Source organism: Pezoporus flaviventris, unplaced genomic scaffold (assembly GCF_033815535.1).
Source record: "Pezoporus flaviventris isolate CSIRO_AGI_PZ_B2104156 unplaced genomic scaffold, CSIRO_AGI_Pfla_v1 ptg000013l, whole genome shotgun sequence".
NCBI lineage: Eukaryota > Metazoa > Chordata > Aves > Psittaciformes > Psittacidae > Pezoporus > Pezoporus flaviventris.
Window position 1 is genome coordinate 8,979,933 of NW_026892561.1, and position 24,222 is coordinate 9,004,154.

Consider the following 24,222-nt stretch of genomic DNA (forward strand, 5'->3'; position numbering starts at 1 on the left):
GTGTGTCTGTAATTTTTCCTTTTATTTTTATTAAACACCTTCCACTCCTTTGAAATGGAATTAAACTCTTAGTCCACCTTGGGGAAGAACTGAAACCTAACCTTCTATGCCCACATGGAGGGCCTGGGAAGGAGGGTGCTGACATCCTAAAACAGCATTGCTTGGGCAGATGCATACTGAGGTGTGATTCATTGGCATTTGGCTTCCAGAGCCTCTAGTCAGCCTGCAGGCTGTGCCCCCTCAGCACTCAGTTGGGGTGGCTGTGAGCATGGATGTGCTCAGGTTCAGCCCTTTCCTCCCGTGAAACCACACATGGCATGCAGCTGTGCCAGGCTGACAGCCTTTCCTTGAACATCTCTTGTTCCCTCAGCTGCACATCAGCTCTGCCCTGACAAGTGTCCCCATTGTGCAACATTCTTGTCATGTCACTGTTCTGCGGTGGGTGCCCTGGCTCAGCCTCTGTGCTGTGCCACTCAACGTTCCTGCATCATTCCAGCTGGGTCTCGGCATGCATCCTCCACTTCTGTTGTGGGTAGAGATATTGCTTTCATTCACATGGTCCTAAAGACCAGCTGCTGACATCGTGTCCCTCTTCTGCTTGTGCAGGCGATCAGAGGTTGTGGGTGCCCTAACTGTCAGGGGCAAGGTTGTATATGGAGGAAAGGAAGCGCAATGGGTAACCTAAATTCCCATATGCTTGGCCAGTGGGCTGGGCTGGGGCCAGTTATCACTCTTGTAGGTTTTTAGAGATGGGATGCTGAAGTATAAGGGCTTTGTATTGCATTGGAAGTTGAGATGTGGGGTCTTAAATGCTTGGGAATGATAGAGTTTTATTGTTGGGGTAGACAGTAAAGAAGAATATGGCAGGCACTTCCAGTTATACACAATGTATTTATTTATTGATAGATTATGTAACAATAATGAGATAATGCAGGTTCAAATCCTTTAAGATCTCTTAAAAAGTTCCTGTATCACTGCAATGAAAAAAAAATTCAAGTGTAAGAGTGTTGATTATGTACCATGCAAATAAACTTTTAATTACGGTCTTGTGGAGCGGGTTTCTTAACTGCAGCATTCATGGGTTTAGGGACTGACATATTTCCAGTTGTACAGGGTTTTTTTTAGTGCCATTTTGAGGTTTGAGATAAAACACTAAACAGAGCTCAAAGCTGGAAAGGGTAATAAATATTTCATGTTGGTATTAAATGTACATGGAATGTCATGGTTGCCTTCTTGGAGGTGGAGCAGTGGGAACAGAATAGCAATGGCTTTTGAAGGGTTGGCAGCTGTCCTGAGGCCAAAAGGGGTCCATCTGTGTAAATTTTGGATGTTCTCGCTAGCTTCCAGCTAAAGCAGATGTAGGGCTGAGGCTGAAGACTGCTATTTAAATCCTAAAAGGAGCTGTCAGGACAAATCTGAGCTCTCAGGTTCTGTCATGGCTTCCCAGCAGTCGAGATTGTGATGAGGCCTTTTTGTAAATGGAACAATGTTTCCATATATATAGATTAGCTGTAAGAAAATAATTCTTCACTATGCGGGTGGTGAGACAGTGGCACAGGTTGCCCAGAGAAGCTGTGGTTGCCCCATCCCTGTTCAATGAGAGGCTGGATGGAGTTTTGAGCAACTTGGTCCAGTGGAAGGTGCTCTTGGCCATGGCAGTGTGTTTGGAACTGTATGATCTTAATGTCCTTTCCAACCCGAACCATTCTATGATTCTATATATGAGGCAAAAAATTTTGTAATACAACAGAAGTCCCTACTTCAAAATACTCTGTAGCATGCTATTTTTTCTTGTAGAGGGTTATTAATCTACAGCTAGAACCTAGCACACCAACATGGCTTGTATTATGTTTTGGTTTGGTTTTTTTTTAGCTTACTGCAGTGTCTATACTGGAAGAACAGAGCTGCTCATTCTCTCTTCACTAGTAAGTAAAATGACGAAGAATTTGAAGACTGAGCAGCTTTTTACATGAGGCCACCACAAGCCATCTTCAAAATGGTTGGTGATGCTGCTGCTTGCACTTGCTGAGGCAAGGTAATCATGGGTTGGATTTTTTCAAAGGCTATTTACATGGCTTGTGGCAGAGCAAGTACATTTTCTGTTCTTGGTTTATGCAATGTAGAGCTCATGTTTTCCCCTGCTCCAGCATGGATCTTCTCCATAGGCTGCCCCGCAGTCCTTGAAGAAAACATCTGCTCCACCGTGGTGTCTCCGGGGGAATGTGCTCAGGCAGCCACAGCTCTTCCTCTTACCTCTCCAACCTGGGTGCTCACAGGGCTCATTTCTCACACATTTTTTCCTTATGCAGTTTCCCCCTTCTCAAACCTGCCACCACCAGTGCTGGTGACGGGCTCAGCCATGCCTTGCAGTGGGGCTGCTGTGGAAACTGTTGGAACTGGCTGTGTTGAGCGCGGGGCAGCCATGCCCTCCCCTCACAGCCTCCCACCAATGCCTGGGCGCAGGCACCCAGTACACCAAGTGTTGAGAGTGTTGGCATCCTCCAAAATTGCTTCTCTAGCTTCTTCACCCTCTCCTGTATATGCTCGTGACACTGACATGGTTGGGTGTCTGGGGACACAGAGGTAAGGCTGGAGGCGTTGCAGTAGGTAAAAAGGGGAATGGCCCCTGGGGGAGGAGCACTGACAGGGTGCATGGCAGTGCAGCGAATGGCTGGGGTTCCATTACTGTGCTCCAATAAATATGAGGAAATGAATGTTGTCTTTCCACTTCCACCAGCTGAAAATATTTAAACATGGCTTTTTGCTTTAACTGCAGCTATAATTAAGTGAATTAAACTGAGGGTTTGATTCATAATTGGCACTTCTGTTACCACAAAGTACAGCCATTCTCTTTTCAAATACATTAAGTCATAAGAAACTGCTTTATACCAGCTAAAGCTTCATAATACATTTGCGTGTTATTGGAAGCATAATTCACGTGCAGAGTGTTATTAAAGCCTTACCAGTTTCTAGTTTTAATCTTTGTACATTGATTTAACTGCTTTCTTATTCTTTATGTGACATTTTCATAATAATTAAACGTGAATGTGTCCTTACAGTCTGTCCCTGGAATTCCTGTGGTGTGCAGGAAAGGCAGCAATAGTCCTGTTGGTCTTCAATGCTGTAATGAGATTGTGCCCATGAATTAGATCTTCCTGGCCAGAATTGCTCTGTATAGATCAAACGGATGTTATTGTTAGCTAATGGAAATGTGGTATATTATAGGCTGTGCTATGAATGCTAATAATGTCATTTTTTTCACAGGTATTAAAAGTTTCTCATTTTGTACTGTGCCTCTCTGACATGCAGTTGTCTTCTGTTGCTAAATCTAAACAGCTTTATTGTTAGCATAGGAAAAGACCTGGATTACTAGAGATTGCATTTAGATGTGTAAAATCTCTATCTTGCTATTTCCTATATGATTATTTTATGCTTGTTTCTATTCAAGATTATAAGAATGTTGGATGGGACTTTTAGCTAAGCTACTGACTAGTAGCAAAACAAGTTGATAACAAGTCTAAAAGTAAACTTCAGTTATAACTGGTGAATACTGCACTATCTGATTTTGTTTTTTAATGTTAGGTGTTGACAGAGAGGGTCTGTCAGATATGACACAGAATCTGAGGTGCCTTCTTGGATGGCAGCTGGAGGCTAGGCAGGCACCAAGAGCACCTTAAATGGCACCATGTGCCTATGTATGGGCAACTGAATGTTCCTATAATGTTCCAAATGTAACCGTAACACGTTTTTACCAATGATGTGTTTATTACAATATTTTTGTAAGAAGGTAGAGCTGTGATAAAGATGCTTCTGATAGAAATTTGGTTAAGGTTTTATTTTTATTTTTAATTATATAAAGTTTGGCATTTTGGATTTTATTTATTCTCATTATTTTTTAAAATACATGTGCCTATTTTTATCTACAGGTAAGTAAATATGTAAATGAATCACACTTTCTACCTTTTCTTCCCAAGTCACTGGGCAATATAAGTTTTCATGCATATTTCTTCCTTCCCTGCATTGTAGGGGAAGTTGGGTGTTGGGATTTAGTCCAGGTCTTCAAAGATTCTGAATCCTGCTTTGCTTATTGAAAGATCTGTGATTCCCTATCATGAAATACCAGCTTAGAGAGAATGTAATGTATTTTGCAGATGATGCCAGACACTAAAGTAAAAACATAAATAAAGCTTCTTAAAATTATTCCAGTAACTAATAATTCATAAAAGCAAGGCAGCACATATCTTTTTAATATCTCCAGATGAAGGCTTGACAGATTTATTTAACATAATAAATAAAATATGAAACACATTTTTGTGGATTAATTTAAGAATAACTTTGTTAACAAAAATAGCTTTTAAAGTTTGTAATTTACCTTGGAAGTTGTCTTGGTCTTAAAGTTGTTCTGTGAAAACATTCCAGGTAAGATACATTGATGTTTATGTTGGATTAGTGGCACATATTGTAATAAAATATTTGATCATTGTAACACCAGCTACTTTCAACCTGTAACAAAAAGTAAATTTTTAAAACATATCTTGAATCTTGAGCAATGAGCTAGTATTTAATTGCTAGATTTCAATGCATAATGCAGTAGGCAGAAGGATGTTACCAGCATGAATTTAGTAATAAAAGAGGAAGTTTTGAAGTACTTTGTTTTTTTTATGTCCTCTCTCCAGATGAAGAAGACCTTACAATAACCTCAACCATTTTACCTGTGACAGTAGCAAGCTATGGCTATTTTATCATAAAATCCGCACTTCAGTGGACACACTTCAATAGCACGCATCATATGATTCAGTTGGGTCAAAATACCAAACTCCCATAAAACGTTGTCCCTTGGTCTTCATTAGCCATAATTGTTGCTGTCTGTTAAACTTTTGGATAAATATTGTACATCTTCCTTTTGTTATAAAATTGAAGGATAAAAATTACTCTAAGTACAAACAATTTTAAGCTCACGTTAGAGAGAGAATATTACTTCTGACAGATTGCTGTGTAGTCTTGTGCACTCTTGGATCTCAAAAGTACAAGGTCAAAAATATTGCTGCTGATGGCCTATCTAATTTAATAGAAATATTGCCAAAAGAAACGATAATCACATTTTGACACTTGTCCTGGGAGTGTCATCAAGAGCCTCCATAAAATGCAACACGTCAGAAACAGCAGGCAAAAAGGCCTAAATGTAGTGCTCATTCAATACTTCCATAGGGTAGAGATAATTTTACAGGGCTAAGTTTTGTGAGCAGGGCACTAATGTGAAAAATAAGTATCAGCCCTTTGACAACTTTTGCTATGGGTTACAGGTCTTCTTTTTGTTCGGTTTTGTTTGCACCAAACAAAAAAAACCCACCCAAAAAAAACAAGCGATCGGGGTGGCTGAGGAGGCTTTCCACTGTCAACAGAAACTAGAGCTAGAGGGAACCTCAAACACAAAGGCTGCATTTGATACTGCTTTTCCTGCATCAGCAGAAAGCCTCAGTGAAGAAAGAATTCAGCACTGCATCAACTTGTAACAACTCCAAGCAGGGTGATGAGAGCAGGATATCAAGTTAAGGTGGAAACTGTATGAAAAAAATGAAGGACTCTGTCTAGAACACAAGAAACTGAACCATTAGGAATGCATCCAGCTCAAGCCATGCAGGTGACATAGATCTAGAATGTTTACCAAGTATATTTCCAGATTCGATACACCTATGGGCCTTTGTGATGGTTTAGAGAGCTCGTATGATCAAAACGTATGTGAAAGAGCCGGGGAAGTCACAAGACCAGTACCATCCTTTAGTGCCTTCAGTGTTGCTGTAGCATGGCTAGAAGTATAACAATACTTATAAGAGGTAAAGATGCCTAGGAAGGAGGGCTAGGAGCAGCACCGAGGCAAAGCCCATTAAGCAGAGCTTATAGTGCTTTGATGAGCATAGAAGGTGAGGAGTTAAAATAAAAAGGAGTTGCTGGCCATGTTTTTTGCTGCATAATAAGTTTGTCAATACACGTTAGGGCATCAGATTATGGTGAAGCTAGTGCTGCAGGCAGCCAAATGACTACAACCTTTGCTAGGTGCACACTAATGCCATAAGGTGAAGGTAAGGCACTTTCCCAGCAGGTCATTGCTGGGGCAGATGCATTGCACATGCTGCCCAGACTACAGCGTAGACAGCTTTTTGGAATAGAAGAAAATCTGCCAACGTGCTTCAGTATGCCTTTTTGGCACTTGTGAAGTATGTTTTGCTACAATGCATTCTTTGAAGAGGAAGCGGGGGGAGAAAAGAAAGGTATTTCCAGGACATTTAAGAGGTGACAAAAGTTAGGAGCTATGTGTGGGTATGTAGAATACATGATAGGATGATGATATGTCCACAACCTGGTTATGTATTAATAGACTGCAGGCCAAACAGGTGGAAAAATATATTAAAAACGTGACAATACTTCCCAAAAGGGAGGAGATAGCAATTAGCATGGAGCCTAAATAGATGAGTGGATTCTGCAAAGGAAATGAGCTTAGATTCCTCAATGCTCCCTTTTCTCCAAAATGATCTAGCTTACTTTTACAAGTGTGAAACTTTGTTTCCAGAGCACAGTCGATGGAGCATATTTTTTCTTTAGCTCACAGTACATAAAGACATCTTGCTCTAGCTGAAGTATTTGCTGGAAATCAAGGGTGAATTCTTTGATTAGCATGCTGACGGGGAGATAACTGCTCTGTATCTTATCTTTTTCCTTTTGCTAGGGTTTGGCTGTTTCTTGTTTATTTTGGAGTTCCAATGAGAGACATCTCCATACTTCAAACAGAATTTAGTTGTGCTAAAACCTCAAATCAGTAAACTCTGTAGCAAAAAGAAAGCTATGGATTTTTTTCAATATTTGTTTTTCATATTTTCCAACAACTGAGCGGGGAACAATCCCTACCTAACAAGTATTTTGATAGAAAATGCTGTTTAGGGAATAGACTTAAAAACCTGCTTACTCTTTTGGAGGGAAAAGTTGATCACATGTTATTGAACACTCTAAACAGCTTCTGTTCTGTTCAGGTTTTTTAGAAGAGTAGAACTGTTTCCTGTCTCTAAAGCATTAAGTTTTGTTAAAGAGAAGATAACTGATTCTAAACGCGGGGGAGAGTGCATAATGCCATGTGTGTAATCACATCCCCTACCACGCACCAGCCTCTGGGAAAATCGAACGGTACAATGGGCTGTTAAAAACTACACTGAGAGCAATGGGTGGGGGAACTTTAAAGCACTGGGATACGCACTTACCAAAGGCCACCTGGTTGGTCAACACCAGAGGATCTGCCAACAGGGCCGGCCCGGCCCAGCCCAGTCAGAACTTTTACATATTGTAGAGGGGGACAAAGTTCCCGTGGTGCATATGAAGAATTTGCTGGGGGAGACAGTCTGGGTTATTCCTGCTTCAGGTAAAGGCAAACCCACTCGTGGGATTGCTTTTGCTCAGGGACCTGGATATACTTGGTGGGTAATGCGGGAAGATGGGGAAGTGTGGAGACAGTGTTCTCACAGGAGAATGGATAATTGGTACATAAACTCTGAATAATCCTGAAAGGTACAGCAAGGCCGTGAGAGGCCCAAGGAAGCTTAAGCGAGCAAGATAAGAAGCTGGAATTCACTGAGGTAATGAGAACTGCGGACTGTTGGCAAGCTTTCGAGGTCAAGTTCTCACACCTGTCCTTAACCAATTATATGCTAGTTGCAAAGGGTCTTCAAGACATGTATCCAATCATAATATGCCAAATCACTGTAAGTGCATGTAAGAAATAGTATTTAAGGGGTTAAGGCTTTGTAATAAAGGGCTTTATGTCTGATCATATTGATCTCTGACTGAGTCCATATATTTTCTGCGGCAGGGAAGTCCGATGTATACCTCAAGGGGATTTGATTTCAGGGGAAAACAGCCAATGAACCTAATTGTATGCTGTTGCCTGCTGTGTAATACCTTTATAGCCCATCAACTAGATGTCTTCAGGTCACCAGTGACTAGCCCTGACTTCCCTCCAACCATCATTCCAGCAGAGAATGAACTTTGATAGAATCGGATGAGTTCCGCAGTAAAGGAACGACCAGCATCAGCAGGCAACGATCCAATACTGCACACAGCCTTTCCTGCCCTGAAAGATTGTTACAAGAGATGGAACCTGCCATCATGGACCGAATGGACTCGGCAGCATTATAGGGATTGGTCCATGCACTAAGAAAATGATCTCTTTCTCTTGGTCTGTGTGTATATGGATGTATATATGTGGGAGAGTGATAGTATATTGAAAATGGGGGATCTGAGCATGACATGAATGGTATGGAATAAGGGGTGGATAATGTCCTGGGTTTAGCAGTAGCAGTCATTTTTCTCCTTTGTGGTAGCTGGTGCAGCGCTGTGTTTTGGCTTCCAGCCTGGGAACAGTGCTGGTGATACCGATGTTTTCGGTTGTTGCTAAGTGATGTTTACCCTGACCAAGGACTTTGTGAGGCTCATGCTCTGCCAGGGAGGAGGGGAAGCCATGAGGAAGCAGAGACGGGGTGCCTCACCCAGGCTAGCCAAAGAGGTATTCCATACCACAGCACGTCATGTCCAGGGTGGGGGCTAACTGGCAGTTACCCGGAAGGACAGGAGGGGCTTCTGGGTCAGACTCGTTTGTTGGCCGGTGGTATCATATTCTCTTCCCTTGTTATTTTCCCTTATCATTGTTGTCGTTGGTGGTAGCGGTGGTGATTTGTGTCGTACATTGGTTGCTGGACTGTTCTTGTCTCAACCCATGGGAGTTGCACTCGTTCGATCCTCCTCCCCATCCCTCACGGGAGTGGGGAAGGGGAGAGCCCTGGGGTGGGGGCCTTGATTGCTCTCAGCCCGGCACCACTCACTGGGAGTGAGTGAACAAGCTGTCGGGCTAGGGTTTAAACCACGACAGTGATACACTGTTAGAAGAAAACTGTGTTGCCTACTTTAGCTGCATAAACTTTGATAGCAGCCTGGAAGCTGCTGGGGCTTTTTTTTTTCCTTTTTTTTTTTTTTTTAAATCAAATAAGATTTAATAATATTGCATCAGATCATCAATTTTGATTTCTTGCCCTTAGCAGTGCCTACTGTTCTATAATCAGGTTATTCAGAGAATGAAGGACTACCCTTCTATAAATATGCTTATCTAAGTCTCATGGAGGGAAAGGATGCTTTTTGAGAGAAGAGGGGCAGATTTCCTGTCAATTGTTTTACTTTTTGGCAAGCTGTAACCTCCTTCCCTGAAAGAGGAGATTATAATATCCTCGAAATGCACACCTTGACATAGCTACAACAACTGTAATTACTGCACATAACAAAAAAACCCTGCAAACATTTTGTGTCCGGTTTCTTTAACTGCAGTTGGAAGATTTTTTTTTACATGATCCATCTTAAATTTACTCATCTTTAGCAGAAATTTTCCCTGTATGTTAGCTGGAGAAGAACATAATTTTCTTACCATGTTTCATTTTCAAACACATCAGTTACAACCGTTTCTAAGCACTAGTCATATTAACTAACTTAAGGAAAAAGAAATACCTTCTCTTGAGTTTCAGTTGGGGTCCTAGTTACTGGGCAAGGTGAATCAGACTGGTATGGACTATAACTGAAAGCTTGTATGCACAGAGTAAGCTGCACTATCTCCAGTCTGGTCGGGTGTAACTAGTGCTTAGACATTTACCTAATATTTTAAGGAGTAAGTGATTATAGTTTCAATGTAGTTTGTTGGCTTACTGATTAGTTCCTCTGTAGGTATCAATAGGAATTTCACGCAAGTATTTGTATGCAGTTTAATGATCCACAGTAAATATTAATCATGTACAAACTTTAATGGCAACACTATTGAGTTCTCTTTTGTCCATGAGAAAGCTGTTTATTCCAGGTATCTTATGTTTATTTTCTAATTATTCATTTTCTTTCAGTTTCTTACAACAGGCAGCAGAAGTAGGACCTATAGTCCATATAATCCAAATTTTTGTCAAAGCATGTGAGGAGCACTCTCTATATAAGAATTAGACTATCAGAATATAGTTTTTTTCTTGCTTTTCTCAATTATTTTTGAAAATAATAAAAGCCAGTAAACATACGGAAAGACGCTTAGGAACTTAGGGTGCACTACACATAGCATCAATTAAATTCATGACAAGATCACTTCCTGTTTAGAAAAGCTTGCTCTGCCAACAATGGAAAAGACATAGACATCCTGGCTTTATTTTCAGCACTGAAATCTTCTGCATTTCATCCTCAATATTCAGCAGTGTGTTTACACTAAAGCTTTATCAGGATCTGTATTACTGAAAGCCTGTTCCAGAGAGAAGCTCTCAACACATTGCAGTAGAAACTTACATGTAGCTTAATTGCATAAATATAGGCAAAACTCAAGGCATCTACATGCTGCAGCAGGGGTAGCTTAAAATAACGTATTCACACATTGCTTGGTTCTGGTAATAACTGATAACTATTAATGCATAACACAGCAAAGCAAGGATATATATTTATATCCATCCCCTCTCTACAGAGAACTGAAAAATGTTCTTTCAAAATGTTCTACTGCAGTGTATGAGACTTGACTAGACATTGGCATGATGAGATAAACTATTAATTGGGGTTTTAGTACACTAGAATCTAGCAATCCTAGTATCTGGGATTCAGTGACTAGGGAGCCATTAAAAGTTATCTTTCCTGAAGAACTTGAAAATGACGTGTCCTTTCCACTTTCTTTCCTTTAAGCCTTTTCTGAATAACCTGTTTACATTTTGGAATCTCCTTGTTTTCCTCTGTCCAGTCTCCAAGGGGAAGCTTATCTTGCAGCTCTCCCAGGTTAAATGCCTTGCCTCCATCTATTTCTCTAGCCAGATGAGAGCTTCTGTGCATCTAAGCATGTTTGAGGCTGTGTTAACTCGTGCTTTTTCTCCCTCTACAACACTCTGCTTGCATTCAGAAGGCAAGTACAGTCAGGGAAGCACTGGGAATTTACTGCTTGAAAAGTTTGCAGCGTGGGTCATGCTTACAAAAAAAAACAAAACCACCAAAGTTTCGTGTGGATTCTCACAGGTTCTGGGATCATCCCACTTTCCAGCTGTGTGGATTCCAACCTTACTCATTAAGTGATTGGAGAGGTGAAGACAGTCTTAAAATTAGAAGAGATACAAACTGGTTGTATCTCTGAACTTTATGTTCTGCATTGCATAGAATGAGTCCCTTTGTTACTGCCCTACACTGTTTATGGTCCAGTTCCCTCAGACTATCTCTGCATTTCCAGAAGTAGGAATAAATTATCACAATAGAGAAACATCAGAAGGATACAACTGAGGGCCATGCCTGCTGTGTATGGTCTTTGGGATGAGGAAGGGTAAAGGAAAAGTTAAAAAAGAGGCTAAGAATTTAATCTCCCTGGTCTGCCAAAATAGGCTGAAATACTATTCATTTTCCATTTATTTTTCACATGTTTTTGGAGATTGTTGATCCAGTCCTGAGCCTGCAGTTTGACACAACTGGGAATGTGCTAATTTACAAACTGAAAGCGCTTGTGATTTTTTGCTGGTATTTAATATACATGTATTCAACTCCTCCTTTGTGGTTACCAAAAATATCAAGCTTTATTCATATTTCCTTTTTGGTAGAGAAGGCGAAAGAGTAGAGGATGACATGTTTTTAGTATTTAGTAAGCATTTAGTATTTTAATACTGTATAAGCTGCATAATGAATGTCACTAAGATCATCTTGATAGAGCTGTAGCTCTCAGTGAGTGAGGCAATTACTAAATGAGGGCATAGAAATATTCTTGAATCAAGACTCTGCAATAAGCTGTCATATTTATAGGTACTAGAGAGAATATATTTCATAATAAAATATAATTTATTATATTTATGCAGATTTGGAAATTGCTGAACAGCTGGGCAATCAAGTTACAGGGCTGGGTACGTGGATATCTGTTTGTGCTTTATCTCCTGCAGGAGAAGGATTCCTACGCCATCCGTTTGCAGAGCTGGGTTCTACCTGTTGGAGAACATGATGGCCTTCCCCTAGGTATTCCCATCAAGCATCTGTTCAGCAGTCACCCTGAAAACCCAGCTCTGAAATGCTACTGCACCACTTACCACTTTTTTCCTTTCTACAAATATTTCTTACCCCTGGATTCTTTGAGTGCTGAGTTTTAAGCCTTTCTGAAGAGTGGGACATGGAGGAGATTTTTTTCTTGGCTTCAATTTGTTTTCCCAGAATACTTGACTCTTACTGACAGTCATTGTCTTCCATTCTTTCATCCCACTGGTAGGCTTTCTTTGCCTCCGGATAGTCTTTAAATCAAAGAGCCTAATCTTCTGATGTGCTGATCTCCTACCATTCCACTTGAATTCAGCTGGCATTGTGAGTGCTCAGCACTACTGAAAATTAGCCTCCAAGTGTGTAACTGGTAGCATGTGTTCTTTGTTAGCACTGATTCTGGCTCACTTGTGCTGATCTGCTGCTTTAGTAGCTTTGAACTACATCACAATTTTTTTCCTACTGGAGTTATGATTGTATGGAAAAAGCTTTCTCTTGTGAGAGAGAAAGGGAAAGTGTTTACTGGGTTTGAGTTTCTATTTGTTTTACCCTTCCTTTCCTGTTACCCTCTAAGTTAGTGACCTGAAAGGTAAAGTGTTACACAGAAGCAGCAAAATACTGTGTTTTAAATAATATATTTATGATTCAGTGAGTGTCTCTGCCACTAGTGTTTGTCCAGGTTTACTGAATTTGAATTCAGAGGACTAGTTGAGGCTGAAATTTTTGTCTTGTATTTTCCTAACACAGTTTTCCTAACACATGTCCCCTTAGCCAGGTAAGCACCACATACAACCTGTAACCTAAGGCTGACCAGGACACTTTCTAAATCATATAGTCTTAAATGTTATAGTCTTAACTGCTTATATGAACAAAGATCCATGAGATTCTGCAGCGGACTGGCCTAAAATGTCAAGACAATCTCTGCAGTTCTGAAGTCACATAGTGAGGTTAATAAGCTGAAAACTCTCTAGACCTAAGCTTCCCAAGCTAGATGTGCAAGATTCACAGGAAAGCTACCAGCTTGCTTTGAGAAATCTCTTCTTTGCCATTTAAGACACTGAACTTATGCCTCTAACCAAGCTGGTAGCTGGAGGTAGCCAAAGGCGCTGGCTGCAGTTACCTGTGCTTGTTCCTAGATGCCAGCATATCTCAGAAAGCTGGAAATTCAATGCAGTGACAAGTGCTAAGGGATACAAAGGGATCCTACCAAACGTCCAAAGACGATGTTGATGAGAGCAGAAGGGTATGCAAGCATTACAATTTTACAAGGATTTTTTGAAAACTGTGGATTCAGCATGCAGAAGAACATTAATGGATACAGCTTACCACAACATCCTTCTGGGCTGTGCAAGAGATGCCCTGAACTTGATCCAGGATGGACCAACTTGTTGGCCTCTGAAAAGATCTTTTTAATACAGCACCAAGCCAGGTGTCCAGCAAATTATTTCCTTTGGAGCAGCCTGTACACCCAATGGTAGAATTGGCATGGCAAAAATTCTCCCTCATCTGTTCTTTTGGGTAAATCAGCAATTAAGAACACAAAAGGCAAGAATACAGAAGAGCATTACTAGCCTTCCTAAGGTCCTTTTGAGCTCATGAGGTATGCCAGCTAAACATGTATGTCTGCCTGCCTATCTCAGCTATCTTCCCTGGTAATCCAGCACCGATATTTCTGTAGGAGTTCACTGTTTTGGCATGCTACATAACTGCAGTATTTCAACCACATAGCACAGAGGATGTAAACTAATGGTATTTTCCATTCTTTCAATAAGATGTTACTGAAACTGGAAGAGCACAGTGAAATGATTGTGAAATGGCAGTGGAGCGATGTCTGTAGCTATACAAAAGAGATGGTGGTGTGCACAATAGCTGTACTGATTGCCTGCTTAGCATACCCTAGTATAATTCATCTTGACAACAACTTTGTCCTACAAGGAAGGCAGGTTAAATGATGTTGCAAACACGGCTCAGAGAGAGAGATGGCACTGTAGTCCTCTAGCTGTGACTGCCAGTGAGGAGAAACTGTGCATGCAGAAGCTGGGGAAAAAGCAACCTTTAATTGCCATCTTATCCTTTGTATTTACCTATTTTGGTGGAGAGTGGTGCCTTCTAACTGAACCCAGGCAATTTCAAAATATAATCAAACCAGCATGGACTTAAGTGAATACATAAAAGGTGGGTTGAGATTTCTACACCATAGAAACATATTCGAAAAAAAAAAAGCTCAATTTCTGCCCCCTCTTAATCCCCCAACACATCCTTTTTTTTGCACTAGATGGGCTTTATATTGTAGTGTCATATGGTCAGTGATTATTTATTGAAAGAAAAAGTACAGAACACTCAAGTCACAATCTAAAAATCAAGCCATCAAGTACAGTGCTTGGGCTATTTCTTGTCCTCCATAACTGTTGTGGTAATGATAAAAAACACCCAATGTCATTAATATGCTATAAAACCAATTAATTAAGCTTCCCCAGGAAAAAAACCTCTGTGTCTTTTGCCTCCCGCATCTTTCCCTTTTGCAGTTAAGTTGTCAGCCCTGCAGATATAGAGACGGTTTGTATGGAAGAATCTGGGGGAGATTCTCTTATGTAGCAGATACAATTATCAGGGAGAGTGAAAAAATTCTCTAATTTTTTCATTTACATTTTGTCTACTGAATGGACCAAAATAACGCGAGTTAGGGACTAGTTTGGTGTATCACTGACTCCACAGTGATTTTCTGTGTGCGGCTTTGTGGTCAGGAGCAACATTCAGCTCTGCAAGTGCAGCCCCAGATGTGCCAGCCCTGCCTAGTACCTGACCCTTCCTTTCTGTGGCACAAACTGGGTAGGCTTGTTTTATCTGTCCTAAATGACTCATAGAGGACATATTCTTCTTATGCTGTTGAATATATTTCATAATAAAATATAATTTATTATATTTATGCAGATTTGGAAATTGCTGAACAGCTGGGCAATCAAATTCTTCCAACATCCTGTTATATTTCCAGAGCGGCATCTGAGGGAGGCAGCCTTGCTACCTACAGCAAAGTTGTCTTTGCTAAACTTGGGCAGTTTCTAAACTTGAATTTGAACTGAGTTTCTCACAGTTTCTATAGGAAAGTGGTCAGATGTTGGCATCATTTGCCAGTTTGATTATCCAAATTAGATTCCCATTGTCCACCTTGGTAGTGTCTACTTTAAAGTTAAATGTGAAATGAGATACTGAATGGAGTCCCAGCAGTAAGCAATAAATAGTGACAGATTTTAACTATGTGCCTCTAACAGGATGGAAAGAGAGAGCCAGAGAAGCAAAAGAGACTTGACTGGAGGAAATGAGCTGTTTGTGCCAAATCCTCAGATTAGCTCTAACTGGAACTGGCAGATGATAGATGGCACAGAATGAAGGCCTAGAGCCACAGAGATAGTTAGATGTTTGACTGTGGCTGTAGTAAAGGAGTTACATGCCTAAATACCATTGAGAAGCTGGTCCTTAAAATGCTTTAATGTGTGCAGCTGTTGTAGAATTTGTAAACCTACCATAGTTACTAAAGAAGTGAACAGGTAGGACACGGCAAATACCTTGGATTTGGCAAAACAGCTGCAGAACAGAAGCTCTGTCCAAGCTTCAGTCACAGCTGCCTTCTGATTAGCCAGGAAAGGGTGGGGTGGTTGCTTTACTGCTAAATGCTTAACAAGCAGCTTGATCTCTATGGCTGATAGAGATTTAACTCAGGTGAGAGAATTGCTTTCTAAATGGGCAGCTTTTCATTCAGGGTTTGCACTAAGGAAAGTAAGTTGAGAGTTCATCTGATGTTGGGGAGGCATGGAAGAAGTAGGATGTGGTCTTTAAGGTCGGTTTTACAAATGAAGCTGTATTGTTGGGGTGTTATTGCTAGTGTTTTTTGTTCTCAGAGCATTTTGTGTGCAGTGCTGGGTTTCTAATACTAGCACCTTTCAGGATGGGTTTTTTCTCTAAGGCTTCATGATCTTTTTGTCTCATGCCTCATGATCTCTGCATGCTCAGGATAGTGAATGCATGCTGTATTTATTTCTGGTTTTGAAATGATTTTTTTTTTTTCCTTCATAGTTGTTATAAATCCGTTCTCTGTTTTAAACTATTGAACTAACGTGGACTTTGAAGTATTATGAGGATTAGTTCAAATATTTGTAGAGTGCTTGCTTTGAGGATGTAGAATGCTATTTAAGTGCTAAGACTTAAATATGGGCTGTGAAGAAAATGCTGCTGATAGATTCTGGAGAGGCAGCATGTTAGGTAACACTGGGCTTCTTATTTAAAAGTAAAATGAAGGTCGTGGAAAACTCTTCAAAAGAATGAACAGTAGGGAACTTCTTAATGACTTTATAGAAAATAATATGCCTCTGTTTTATGGATACTTAAAAACCTTTAGGGCTCAATATGGATTAGTACACTTGCACAGAATATGTAAGAGATTGTGATGGGAACAGCAATCAAAGCCTGTCTTTTGACCTGAGACTATCTCCTGTGTCAGTACTGATGTCAGAAGTAACTGACATGTAATAGTGTTTTATTGTTTTAAATTCCGATCCATCTATTCAAAGCAGATAGAACAAATAAATAAAGCCTTTACTATATGCATTGCAGCCCAGTGGACAAGGAAATACTAATGGGCAGGCCTTAAATGGAAAGGTTATTGTTTTTCCTCTGAATGAAATACAGTTCTGTAGAAATCTATACATAGATATGGAAAGGTTAAGGCATTCTGCTATGTGTATTGTCAAGGGTTTGGAAAAAAATAACAATTTATTCCAGTTTTCTTCAGGGGGAATAGAAGTATATAGATTTTGGTGTTGCATTTTGTGCAGCAGGCATAAAACCTATCCTGCAATTTTCCTTCCATTAATAATTATAATGGAAACTTAACACTATATGTGAATAAGGATTGATGTGTTTCTAGTTTTTCGTCTTTAAACTGTGACCATTTCAAAGTCTGCCTGAAAAATAGTATTGATGATTCTTTTACAGAATGTGCAATAAACCTCTGAGATGTTTCTTCTGTTAGATTTTTATGCAGACATGCTTTGGAAGGTTAAAACCTTGAAGAAAGAAATGTCTTTTTCTGATCTGAGTGGTTGGTTTGTTAGCTTTTCTCCCCCAGGAAACGGCAATATTTCAGACTAACCCAAAATTAGTTTGTGTTCCCTAAGAAAACTGCAAAATCATTTATTTGAATAGCTCTAGTCTTAATGTGTATCCTCTGTTATAGTGTGTTCTTGGTAAGACTGTACCCCTCTGATGTTCTGGCACATTTTCAAGCAACCTAATGATAGCTTATATCAGTTTGATTCTCTGATTTATTATCTCAGCATAAAGATGGAAACAAATCTATTTTCTATTTGTATCAGCATGAAGCTTTGTTTCGCATAAAAGTATTTTACTACACTTCACCTGACATAGAATCATAGAATAATCCTTGTAACACTTTCTGAGTAGGATGCTGTAAGATTTCTCTAAAAGAGGGAAAAATATGATCTCAGAGGGACCAGCACTTCTAAAGAGAGTGAAAGGTCAATGAACAGCTCTTTAGGATTTCTGTTGTCTTTACCTTTCCCAAGAGTTTTCACAAACGAGTTTTGGTAGAATACAGTTGTCAGCACTGTAAAACACTGAATGCCCATACCTTGCAAAAAAATGTGATGTTATAGGGCAGGAGTTGTCAATAACAAGATGTATTTTCTACTCTGAAGGGCTTCTTAAATCATGAAATGGAGTGATAAATCCAAATTTTGGAGTCAATGCAGGCCAAGACATAATTTAAGCACTATTTTAATTGATTACCTAGAGAAACAGATGCATCATGTGAGAGTGCACAGGATTTGGAGATCTTGTAACTGAGGCAAGGGTGTTGCTGTGTGAAAATATCCAGGGTTGGCTGGCACTAGGCAGAGAGCATTATATTGGCTAGCAAAGCCAGGTATCAAAATAAGGAGAACTATGTACAGCATGTATTTATTTTGTACTTGGTAAGCTAGTCTTTGATCTTTATGAGATGATGAATGTTCTTCCTACAAATTGGGGCTTTGGACTCTTTCTTAGTATCACTGTAAGGTTTCAGTTTCAAGTTAGTCAGCACAGATGATCCAGCTTTCTGTGCGTAGCATCTGGTAGGTAGGTGCTCCCTTTATGAGGCTTTGGCAAGGGGTGTCTGGAAAAGGTGGTTAACTTTTCTAAGTCCTTTTTTTTTGTACTGTCAAGAAACTCATTCAGAAACTGGTTGAAACAGACTGCTCCATGGTCTGGAACAATGACAAGAGAGCATCACTCTGGGAGGTGGGCAACAGTGCAATTTTTTGGGTTTGCCTGTGCCTTGCCTGGCATTGATAACCTTAGGATCTCAATGCTTCCCAAACATTGTGACTTGTATGCAACATGAGTTGCTTTGTCAGCTGGAGCCAACAATAAAAGCTCCTACTGGGAGCACTTGGAGGAGGAGAGCACTGGCCAAGCTCCACTGATGAATGTAGGTGACTTTTACACACATCCTAGTTTAGCTTTTCAGAGTAAAGCAGGCAAGCCTTAAACTTGCTTGATAATTCAAAAAAGACTGCAGAAAACCCTGACCACCTTAATATGGTACAAAGAAGAATAGTAGGTACGAAGAGGGTGTGAATTCTAATTTCTTCAGTTAATTTGCTTATTCCAATGAAAGCCATTGTGATTTACTTCCCAGTATGGTGTTGCATGATGACCAATAGACGACATTGTGCTGTTAAATAGCTGCACGTGAATTTTAGCATCTGGATTCACATTAGTATGTTTAGGTAATTACTTAGTCCTGTATGCAGTCATATCCCAGTTTGTAGACTCACTTGTACAAATGTTTATGTTCTGGTACATGTAAGAAGAAATAATGCATCGCAATTGGTATGGTGGAGACCCTGGAGAGTTGTAACAAAAGAGATGTTTAATGGCAGGGCTGAGAAAGAATTTCACAATAAAACAGCTTATGTCTCCTGTACAGGGAATAGTCACAACCATGTGCCGGACTTGGCTTGATCTGACACTGAGAGACTTTATCATAAAGGATGATGTTACATGTGTACAGCCATACGGAGTTGTTTGTAACCCCGAGTATTGAAGTACTCTTTAAACTGCTTTGGTGATGCATGGCCCTAAGTTAAAAAAAAGGCATTAAGGTAAAAGTCAAATCAAGTTAGCAATAGCTTTTTATAGACTTCAGAGATGATCAGTCTTCAACTCCAGATGTTTAGCAGAAAGTGCTGGTACGGTCTTGGGGACTTTGCGGGGACACTGAGTGCTTGTCATCCCATGCAGACAGACCTGGTCAGGCTGTACTTTGGGCGGGTCACAGAAGTGACAACTGCAGTAGTGAAAACTAGTGACATTCGGTGTTCTGCTGGCTGCTGTAGAGCTGGGTGAGGGTGCCTTTTTGGCTGGTTTTTGCGACATATGAACATTATTTTGCATTTGTATTCTTATGTTACCTGTGGCCAGCAAAAGCAGGGACTCCTCACCAACAGATGAGGGGAGTGTCTTCTTTGGTCTCCACTGATATCTTTGCCACACAGTGGCCAAGTTCAGCATGTGAGATGGAGGATGCCTCCACTGAAGAATACCTTAAAGCAAGGGTTGCTTTTGTGTGCTCTTTGAAGGTTTGAATAATCTTCAGCTGAGGAGGAAATTGAACAAAGGTCTCTTATTCCCTAACAGATGGTCCATAACTGTCTATTATGCAGGAAGTAGGCAGCAATACCTCTCCTTCCCATGCTTTTAATGAAACAAATTTTTATGAGAAAAGTTGTAAGTATTTACTCTTGGCAGAAGGATGTTGGATTTGGAGTAGTGGCGAGATGTTCTGTAACTACAGAAAGTGTTTGTATGAGATCTTCAAAGATGTGGTTTATGAAGTTTTTAAGCTGAAGGCATTATTTCAGTCCTGCGGAGGGAGGACTCATTTAGGAAGTACAATGGAAGCACATTGACTCCTGCTATAATCATTGTCGCTTTCCACCTTCGTTCTGGAGACTAACATCAGCCAATTCAAGGCTGCTTGACCTCTTGAAACAGCAGAAAAAACATGTAACTGATACAAAATATTACTACAAAATTCAGTAGTAAGAGAAGAGGAAGTGCCAGAATTCAATATGAGGCTTTGGTTTCAGGTAGGAGTCACTTGGTTACTGAGGAGCACATGAGCTGTAATAAGTGAAGGCAGTCGTATTTCCAAAGAAATAAATTCAGTTGAACACTTTCCTATGAGGTTATGAGTGTTAAGCTGGTGGAAGGGAATTCTGGGTGTAATTAGCATGTTAAGCATATGTGACCATTTACTCTTTTCCTACAGGGAATATGCTGTAGATGGAGTCCATCCAGCATAGCTCAGGCTTGTTTGTTTTGCTTTTATCAGTTTGTAATAGTCATTTAAGAGCACACAGATTCAAAGAGCAATCACATGGAGGGTCTGTGGCAAGCAGTGGGAAGACACAGATCACAAATCTGAGAATGCTCATCAATGACAGTCTCTTTCTGATCTCTTTTGTAAGAGGATAAGAATCCTCAATCGATTTCAAGTTTCACTCACCAGGGTATGTGAGAGACAGTGATGGGGAAAACGGAGACAGGATTCTTCTCAGAAAACCTTTCCCAGGGAAGATGACAAAAAGATAATTAGTTCCAGGGAGCAACTATTCCAGTGAAGTAATTAACTCTCCTCCAAGGGATTACTTCTATGTATGTCAGGAATTGCTGCCACACCACCATGGGTGGTGGTAGGTGTCAAGTCCAAATGACATGATAGATCAACTTCAGGGAATTTTGAAAAATTAAACAGAAAACATATGGAGACTATATGGAAGGCCTCTTGGTGTGAGCAGCCAGACTAGAGTAATAGGAAGAGGGGTGGTACCCTCCTTCCTGCTCATCTTGCATCATGTTTGCCTAGTCACAGCAACAGTATTGCCATGTTTTGTATCCTACCAACTCTGCAGAGGAGGTCATCCTTTAAAAATGGAAGGATCCAGTTTGAAGCATGACTGACCATTGAAGGCTTACTTGAGCATGTCCATTTTTTAATATAGCTTATTTCCTAATGACTGTGAATACTTCCGTGGACAGCATCAGCCATTTCAAGATGTTAACAGAAGTGGGGAATTCAGATAGACAAGCCCATTCCATTATTTCAAGAAATAATGGAATGAAACTGGCTCTTGGTCTATGTTCAGTGTGCTGCTGGTATTTGCTCTGGGATGAGTGAGGTCTATTTTTCCTTTATTCCTTTTTCTCTTGAGACTGATTTCAAAGTAAGACAAGACAGCCCTAGGTGATCCTGCCCACCTCAGTGTGTCCCACACTTTCTGCTTTATGATCTTCTAGATATATGATATAACCTGGTTCATACCACTGAATGCCTATTTTTTATTGTTTTGTTTTTTAGGTGTTTTTTTGGTTTTGTTTTTTTGGGGGGGGAGGGTGTGTTCTTCTTAAAAAGAAATCAGTAGGGCCACAGGTCATATAGGAATAGAAATATTAAGTCTGATTTAATTAATATCATCCTCTAGATCTGTGGAACTATCTGAAAATATAAAAATTCATAGTGTTTGGATAAATTGGGCTGAGTTCACAGCATCTATGCTACAGAATGCTGCACTTGAGGGTAATAGCAAAGAAAGCAGAGCAGCAAGATTACAAAGGACATGTTAGAAAGCTCTGACTCAGAAGTAATTCAGTCTTCTCACCTGAGCATCTCTGCTAAGTACAACTTATGAATTGCACTGTTGTAGTTCTGAATGGTATTTAAGAACTGCAGTGAGCTGTTTTACGCAGCCAGATGCCATGAAGGGCAAGGGAGGTCAGTGTATGTGCTTGGATACTTCTTGAGTTTGTCACTTTAAAAGTGCACATGCTCTGAATACTACAGTATGCATGCTCCTAAGCAAAAGTCTTCAGTGGGAATTGGAGGGCTTGATACTAACAAGTTTATTCTCCAGTGTTATTTTGTTTCACTGCCCTTTGCTGAAACCTGAACCAAAATGTACTACTTTTTTCTCCCTGGCAGTGGTTTGCCTCTGAAGTCGCAGGAGGAAGACCACAGCTGTAGGAATTTGGGTTAGAACACTTTGCTTTGGAGGTCATTAATTCCAGATTTCAGTATTGTTCTTTTGCTCTGTTATTGCTACAGTGTTGAATGACTAAAAAGTCTGGTTATTATACTTTCAGGAAGATGTCTTCTCTCCTACTTCCCAACACAAATCTACATGTTCACTATTTAAGTTCTTCATCAGGTAACTCTGCCATTAAAATCAGTGAGACAAATATAAAACAATTTTGAAGTTTAATGTGAAGAAATTGAAGCATATTCAGTCACAGAAAAGCAGCTAATTATATGAGGTTTTTATATATGTACACCCACAGAACACATATGTATGTACCCACACTGGTGGCTAATTATGCTGGAGGTTATCTAATAAGCTCAACTGTTTTAGATCATGCTTTACTTCTGGATTTCAATGTCCTTATAGGAATATCTGAGATGAAATTTGCTAATCCAGCCTGAAGAAAGAAACCCTTCTAGCTTGTCATAACATGCACCTAGTAATATTTCTGTGATTCTCATCTGCATTTCAAATTTCAAGATCTTTTTCATTTAAGAAGACAAAAGGTTTATAGCATCTTTTCTCCCATAGTTCTCTTGTTGTTTGTGGAACAACATTGCTTGCAGTGTTGTGTAAATGCAGAGGTCAAGCTTTCAGAGCTTTGTTAAGTGTATCTGCCATGTATTGTGTTGTACCTCATAGCCATAGCAGCCTGCTAAGCCTCTGGTCAGGTGTTCCTGAATTATGCCCCAAGTATTTCATACAGATCAAAAAGCTGTTATAATGCCATTTTATTTTTATTGTAGATTTTTTTTTTCTTAGCTCTTTTCAGATGATAGATGGGATTCTAGCTGTGTGTTTCTGTTGTAACTGTGCTTGCGTCAGTGTTTCTTTCTTGTTCTCTTAAAACCGTACATGAACATTTTATTTTGTATGATGCTGAGTCTTGTGAGGCAGATCATCGTCTTGGTCATGTTGTTGTGATGCCATTATAATCTTAATAGTAAAATGTCTTCTGCTTACTTTTGAAAGTGGATAAGGAGACACTAATATTATCCAGCAATGCTGTCTAGTAACAGCCAACTAGAACTGAGAATAACTGACATTTAGGCCAGTGTTTTTTTTTCTTTAATTTACACTGTCCCAGTGATTTAACAGTTGTGTCAGTATTTTTTCTGGTTGGATGACTTTCCTCCGTTCTCTTGCATGATGCTGGGAAAATCTTTGTAGCTATTATATCACATTGCCTGATGCCTTCATCTCTGTTTTGCATCCAGTTTTCTTACTGTCTGCTGAGGTCATGTCTTGGTCCTAATCTGAGCATTAAATATATTTTGCTGTCTTGTATTGTGTGATCTTCTCTTGCATGCAGAATGTAATCTGCTAAATTATTGTGTTCCCTGTACTTGGAACACTGTCCATTATCACAGTGGTCTTCAGAATTCCTACAAGTGCTACCCTGCATTTAGGTTTCCCTCTTATTCTACATTGTATTTTCTATGCATTTTTCCCCCTCTGCATTTTTGTTCTGCGGTTTGTTATATTCGGTAAATTCTCTGCTCTATTCATGGACTTCACTTGGGATGTGAGCTCTGAGCTTCGCTTATTTCTTGGTTAAAAACTTCTGTGGCTATTCTGAGGATTTTTGGAACTTTAAGAAAACATAAACAGTCACTGTGCTGTCCTCACAGCATTTACTCTGTTCTCACCTTCCCTTTGCACGTGCACACATACATTTTTCTTCACTAGCAGTCGCACTCATGCACTCAGGTCCCAGCTCTTGGAGTTGATCTTGCTGAAAATAAATTTGAAGAGGAAAGAGTTTAGATTACTTCAAGCTGTAACAGAGCCACAGTTTGATTGCCTCTATAAAAACCTGTAATGAAGTTGGTTCATCATTAAAGTTGCTAGTCTACTCTGTGACTGGAGAGCTATGTACAGTAAATACTTCTGGATAAAAAAATTAGGGCTTTTGTTATTTTGGTTTTGCATAGATCTTCCTGCTCTCCTATTCAAGTGTTCAAACTTGGTACATCATGCAGCTTGTCTTTCTTCTGTCTTTCCTTTCTTCCCTTCTGTGTTCTTTACATTAACCTCTAAGGGC

General features: G+C 40.0%; 1 protein-coding gene across 1 annotated transcript in view; it reads left to right on the forward strand.

The window, feature by feature from the left end:
* The first annotated feature begins 15,769 nt into the window (after nt 1-15,769).
* ST6GALNAC3 (ST6 N-acetylgalactosaminide alpha-2,6-sialyltransferase 3) overlaps nt 15,770-24,222 on the forward strand; it is a 251,347-nt gene continuing 242,894 nt past the window's right edge. Inside the window, exon 1 of the mRNA XM_061451534.1 lies at nt 15,770-15,877. The gene's annotated coding sequence lies outside the window, so the exon portion shown is untranslated. The remainder of the gene's footprint in view (nt 15,878-24,222) is intronic.